We start from the raw sequence: 6,687 nt of genomic DNA on the forward strand, positions 1-6,687 counted from the left end.
TTTGATTTTCCACATAAAAGATCAAATAATATTTCAGTTACAGTTAATTACACACCCCAAAAGCACATCAAAGGATGGCCTGCGTCCGCCCAGCCCTTGCTCTGCTGCACCGCGTGCGCCCGGATTTCACGCCCCGCTTCGTGGCGTCGGAGGCACAGAAGCTCAGCCTTTCACGCCTGCATGGGCCTTTGAGGCTGGGCCCCGGGGGCCAAGGTGCCTCTGGGGCCCTCAGGCCCCTCGCTGGGCTCCCAGGACAGTCCTGTCCCTAATTGATGCCTGGTCCCCCCACCAAAATAGTAGCCCTGGAGGCAGAGTCTACACTAGGGCCCAATCCCCCTCACCCTCAGCAGCCACCACCACTCCCCCAGCAGACATGAACGTCGAGACGTGGGCACCCTGATCTCCATTTGTTAGATGAGGGAACAGGTCCAGGAAGGTGAAGTGATTTGCTCAAGCTGACCAACAAGCTACAGCGCCAGTAATTATGAAGGGGCAGAGGCAAAGCCCAAGGGCAGGGACACCTCTGAGGTATGACCTGGGAGGACCACAGCTGAGCTGGAGCCTTAGCTGACCCTGCAGGGCTTCCCAGAACAATCGCTGGTGCACAAGACAGACACAAAGTGGTCGAGAAAATTCTGGAAAGGCTGAGTCTGAGAATCACAGACTCTCAGAAACCTGAGGCTGAAGGAATCTTAATATCATCAAATTAGAAAATTCAAGAGCAAGAAGAGAGATTCCCAACTGATGTCCTTTCCAGTGCAGTGAGGAGGCCCAGAGAGGGTGTGTGCTCTGCCCAAGATTACACAGCAAGGCAGGGTTGGGCTCCTGGCACCCCAGGGGCCGTCTGGGGTGGCGGTCAGTGTGCCCCACCTCTCAAGCCCGGACAGAGCTTGCCATGCACCCCTGCATGGACACTCTGTGGGGAGGGATGTGGGCGGGAAGGGCAGTGAGGGAGGGATGGGGGAGCTTTTAGGATGGCTTAGACTCAGAGCTTGTCAGATGCAGGGTCACCACACCCCCATACCCTTTGTGTCACCGCGCTCCATTCCAGAAATCTCTCTTAAGAGCCACCTGCCCTTAGGAGGAGCCTTTGAAGGACGTTGAAAGAGTCTGCTCCCAGAGGTTAGAGCTCTGGGAACCGTGCCCTGGGGGAGCAGGGTGCAGAGATGAGGGCCAGGAGCCCCAGGAAAGGGGGGATCTAGATTCACTCAGATGGCAGCTTGGCCAGGAGGTGAGAAAACCCCCAAAGGCGGCTCCTTCTTCCCCGACCCCCGATCCTGAAGGCACCCCGGGCCTGGAGCTGGAAGCTCTTTGACTGAGCACCCCCCTGCACACTGCTGGGATCCCACAGGTACCCACTTCCCCTCCCTGAACCTCTGCTTTTCCCTTCTGCAGGCTAGGGTCCGTGCGAAGCCCGGAGGAAGCAGGCTTGCTGGTGGAGGTTCCCATCTGCGGGCACCTGCGGGGGGTCGGAGGCCGCTGAACAGCAGGCAGGGGCCTGGCAGGGGGCAGGGGGCAGGGGGAGGGCAGGAACTATTCTGGGCCTTTCTGCCCCGGCACCACGGCGCCCGAGGCTCAGACGGCAAACGACCATCCTGTTTGCCAGGCCAAGATGTTTCCTGTACGGGCCTCAGCCGGGCTGAACCCGGCCGGTGCCCACCGCAGGCCTTTCCCAGAGGCCTCTGCTCCTCGGCCACCTTGGCACAGCGCCCCTGCGCACCACCCCCCCGGCTCCCCCGACAGCCTTTAACTGCCCCATGCCGCCGGCTCGGGTCCCGGGGGTCCCGATTGCTGAGAAGGCTCAAGCAGCAGACTAAGGACACTAAGACGGCCACGAATTAGGTCAACCCCGGGAGGCCCTGCGCGCAGTAGGTGCGTGCTCCAAACGCGTGGCGTGGCTGGGAAGACACTCCTCACAGTTTCTGGCCCACAGAAGGGAGCTTGAGAGCAAGCTCAGATGACGGGCGCCCCGTTGTCGCCAGCACCCAGCTCTGCTCTGCCCACGGCGGGTGCCGGGGGGTGGGCGCTGACCTTCCCCAGGGACATCAGCAGCCGTCTGTCTCCTTGGGGGCGGGGCTGTGCTTTGTTGAGCTCTGTACCTTGCATATACTCTCTGCTTCACAAACATTTGTTGGGTGGACAGACCAACTGACGGAGAGGCTGACGGATGTACAGACGGACGGATAGATGGATGGGTGGGTGGGAGAATGGATAGACGGATAGTTGGAAAGAAGAAAAGGGTGGACAAGTGAACAGATGAGTGGGTGAATAAAAAAGGAGAAATCCAGGGGAAAGAATACTCTTTGCTCATGGGACTCAAGCATCCTCGATGCAAGTCACCTGACTCCGCTGGGCAGCCTTGGCCGGGACAGTCACCCCCTCTGAGCCTGTTTCATTTGTAGAATGAGCATCACGGTGACTCCGGCCTGCCAGCCCCCTGGGAGGCCTGGAAGATTCCCTGAAGGGCTGGTGCAAATTACTTCCCAAACTGTAAAATGTTCTGCTCTGGGCAGGTGGCGGGCCGTCCTGAGCCTCTGAGGAAAGCAGGCCCGATGGATGAGCCCCGGGGTTGCGCAGCCCGGCAGGTGAGGGGGGCCCCGAGGGCCGGCAGCCCTCTAATCCTGCGTGGCTGCCCTCTTGGGCAGCAGCTCTTGCTCCAGTAAAATTTTATGGCCTCTGAGAGCAGGCGGAGAGCTGCCAGCGGCAACTCACTGGGAATTTATGGCCAGCCTCCTCCCTCCTGGCGCACTCTCCCTGAGCTCGACTCTCACCAAAACTGAGCTCCCTAGGCTTGGCCACTGAGGCCTGAGACCCTCTGTGGGGCAGGGGAGGAGGGGCCGAACTAAGAGAAAGTAAAAGTTTGTGGTTAACGGCAGGATGGAGGCAAGCTGGAAGACCCCGACCTGAGAAGCATTGGCTTGGCAAGACTGTGCAAGAGACCGAACCCCCCTGTGTCAGGTTACACGATGGCCTGTTATCTAAGGTCCCTTGGGAGCAAACAGGAATGTGGCCACAGCAGGCACAATTGCCTCTTTGAGTCCCTGAGCTTACCTGTGCCCTCCCACCACAGGACCTTTGCACATGCTACTTCCTCAGTCGGGTGCACCTTCTCCCCAGCCTGACTTGCATAGTTAACCAGAATGCATGGTGGGTCTAACACATGTAGACACGTTTGTGCAAGATGCATATGTGAATGTGTTCATGACAAAGCTGGCATATGGGCGTGTGAAGACATGGGCTTGAATAGGAAAATCAGAGCACTGTTGTAGAGGGGTGTGCATGTGTGGCAAGTGCTGAGTGTGGCCACAGATGGGCTGGCAAAGGGGGCAGAGCTCCCATTTCTGGGGTTTTACAGGTTCTGGGCACTGTGAGGCCTAACATGCATTAGCCCATGAGCCCGATGTGGGGCGTACTTGTATTATCTTCATTTCATAGAGGGAGAAACTGAGGCACCCAGGAACTCGCTAGAGAGTTTACACTCTGAGCTTAGAGGGGATGTAACGATCTAGGAGGTGGACCCGGGTGGCAAGGGAAGAGTCTTGCGTGGACGTGGAGGTGCCGGGTGCAGAGAGCAGACCGGGCTTGGGGCAGTCCCTGTGGACCAGGGTGACAGTGGGGAGGGACGGAGGGGCCCGGGCCCAGCGAGAGCCAGAAGAGGCGGAGACTGGGCGAGCGGAGCCCAGTGCGCCCCTGCCCTGGGCCAGGAACCTGGGAACGCCGGTCTGGCAGCCCGGGTGACTCCCTGGGGCTGTGCTCTGGTCACGAGGCGCTGGCCGGCGTGGTCACCGCGGTCAGGCTGATTTACGGGCGCCCGCCGCGGGGGCCGTCAGCTGCGGCCAGATCTATTATTGATGAGCTTCCCGAGCCCTGCTGGTCCACTGCGCAGGCCCACAGCAAGCGGCCTGGACGCCCCAGCCGGCGTCACCCGTGCCTCCCGCATCCCAGCGTGGGTCGTCTGGAGGGGACAGAGCACGGGGTCCTCGGGCACAGTCTCAGCCATCTCAGTCCCGGCCCCAGGGGTGGGGGCCTGCCGGGCTCTAGCCAGGACCCCCAGCTATGCTGCATGGCCTTAAGCCAGCTGCTTGGTCTCTCTGACCCTGGGACACAGATCACCTAGAACACTGTGGCAGGGGCCGGGTCAGTGACTCCCCTGCCAACCTCAGGGGGCATTGGGGTGGCACGAACCTCAGGAGACTAGCCCATCAGTGGGACCTGGGTTCCAGCCCCTTCCAGGGAGCTTCTTCCTAGCAGAAGAGCAATGGTGAGAGATGGAAGGTGGGCCAGGGGGACCTCGATTGGGGTTGAAGAGCCAGCGAAGGCTCCCTGGAGACTGTTGAAGCCTCGGGGCAGCAGTGGTGGGTGGAATGTTCCCGAACGGCTACAGGAAGGAGGCAGGCGGGCCAGCCAAGGGGCGGGCTTGGAAGACCAGCCAAGAGGAGATATGGCCAGGGGCAGGGCCTCGGATGCGAGACTCAGTGCTGGGGTGGGAATCTGAACCCAGGACTGGGGCGTGGAGACAGGTGCCCGGGGCTGCCTGTCAGGTCCCCACGCCGCCTCTGGGTGGGGGGTGGGGGGTGATTCAGCAGCTGCCCTGCCGCCCCGCCTGGCCCCCTCCCCGGCTTGGCTCCTGTGAACACCATCTATCCCCTCCCCTCTACCTCCACCGCTAGCAGGTTCCAGAGTCAGGAGGGAGACAGTCCTGGGGACACGGCCAGGACTCTGAATCTGTCCTGATTTTGTACATGAGGACGTGAAGGCTCGGACGGGGCAAGCAACCCCCCCAAGACCGCACAGCTGAAACCTCCCGGGAGCATCTGTTCTGGGGCAGGTGCAGCGCAAGGAGGAGGCCCCCTACCCGCCCCCCCGCCCCCTGCCCCCCGACTCCCCACGCCCACCTTCTCCTGAGCATCTCGCCTCCTGTCCACCGGGGAGGGCAGGGGGTGCACTGAGGCAGGAGAGAGAGGTCTTGTCTCCTACTTCTCAGGAAGGAACTGGGCTCCGAACTGGTTTGACAAGGAAGAGGGAGCTGAATTTCAATTTGTCTGTAGTTCTTTTTCATTGTCTAGAGACATTCCTTTTTCTCATCTTTTACTCAATTCATACAATATTTATCTTGTTTGTTATGGTTTTTTGTTCCCCCTTGAGTCCGCCTCCCAATCCCATCCAAAAAAGTTAAAATAAAAAACCGAAACCAAACCCCACAGGTCATCTGTGTAGCTATAGTTTGGGTCCTTTTACATCTGTTTTCCTAAATCTGTCCTTCGGGGGTCACACACACAGGATCTGAAGCCAAATGGAAGTGAAGCAAAGAGACGGAGACAGGGGAAGGGACAGGGGAAGTGAGAGGAGGAGAGACACGGAGGGACTGGCAGGGTCAGTGGAGAGAGCAGAGGTGCAGACGGACAGACGGACGGACGAAGCAGGACGGGAGCCCGGCCGGGCTGAGAGCACAGGTTTTCATCCCTGAAGGCGGAGAAGCCAGGGTTCTGAAGGCCAGAGTGGCCATGGCTCAGAGCGGCCCAGTGGCATCCGGAGCCGCGGGGGACACCCCGGATTTCCTCGTGAAGTCTCCTGCCCCCGCCTCCCCCAGAGCAAAGTCACTTGAGAGACAGGATCAGAGCGGTGACTTCCCCACCACAGGCTGCCTCACAGTCACGGGGCTCTCGACACCGTAGGGTGGGGAGTGCCCCCCAAATCCCCGGGTGCTGAGGAATTTCCACCCTGCTGCCTGTGCTGGGCGACAGTCTGCAGGAAAAGGCAGAGGGATGACAGGGCGGTGACAGAGCCAGCTACTGAGGGACAGGAGGATGGGGGGGGTCAGAGATGCTACGTCACCCTTGACGAGTCACCTCCTGTCTCTCTGGGCCTCCTCTATGTCCCCAAAGCCTTCTGTGGGCCAGGGGGAGCTTCTCCAGTGGAAGGGGTATTATTATTTCCACGTGCGGCTTTGTTGTTGTCTGAAAAGAAGGCTAAAGGGGCCACTGGGTGGCTCAGTGGCTGAGCGTCTGCCTTCAGCTCAGGGAATGATCCCAGATTCCCAGGATCGAGTCCCACATGGGGCTCCCTACAAGGAGCCTGCTTCTCCCTCAGCCTGTGTCTCTGCCTCACACTCCCTGTGTCTCTCATGAATAAATAAATAAAATCTTTTTTAAAAAATCTTGAAAAGAAGACAGGGAGACAGTGGTTCGGGTTACAAATCTGGGTTCAGATCCTGCCTCTGCCACTTTCAGCTGTGACCTTAGGCAAGTGCGTTGCCTCTCTGAGCCTGTTTCCGAGTCTATAAGAAGGGTCGCAGCAGCCCCTCCCTGTGGGTCGTTTGAAGGAGTCAGTGGGTGGGGAGGAGGTGGCAGCTGGTGCCCCAATAAGCAGGCACTCGGTCATGCTCCCGCGCTCCTTACCCGTGGTCCCAAGGAGCAGGGACGTCTGGCCTCCTGCCAATGACGGCCGCCCCGGGGCCCCCAGCTCCCTCCCGAAAACACCTGCGCAGACCCCCTTTCCGGCCTCACGGAATGAAAATTATGTAAAGAGGCCCATGCTTCTCCCTTGCAGACAAAGACCGAAAAATACAAATTCCAAACTGTCCCAGGAAGCAGCTGGAAACACAGGAAAGACCGGAGCCAAGACCTCGTCCCCCCTGAGCACGGGGGCCCGCCCTCCGGGGCCCCGGTTCATCCTCACTGCTGCCCG

The 6,687-nt window shown here is 59.7% G+C and overlaps 1 long non-coding RNA gene across 1 annotated transcript in view; it reads right to left on the minus strand.

The window, feature by feature from the left end:
- Positions 1 to 4,996, minus strand: part of LOC144299522 (uncharacterized) — a 62,074-nt gene extending 57,078 nt beyond the window's left edge. The window contains exon 1 of the long non-coding RNA XR_013366229.1: positions 4,896 to 4,996. This is a non-coding gene — a long non-coding RNA (uncharacterized LOC144299522). The remainder of the gene's footprint in view (positions 1 to 4,895) is intronic.
- Between the last annotated feature and the right edge of the window lie 1,691 nt (positions 4,997 to 6,687).

Source organism: Canis aureus, chromosome 27 (genome assembly GCF_053574225.1).
Source record: "Canis aureus isolate CA01 chromosome 27, VMU_Caureus_v.1.0, whole genome shotgun sequence".
In the NCBI taxonomy this organism is placed as follows: Eukaryota; Metazoa; Chordata; class Mammalia; order Carnivora; family Canidae; genus Canis; species Canis aureus.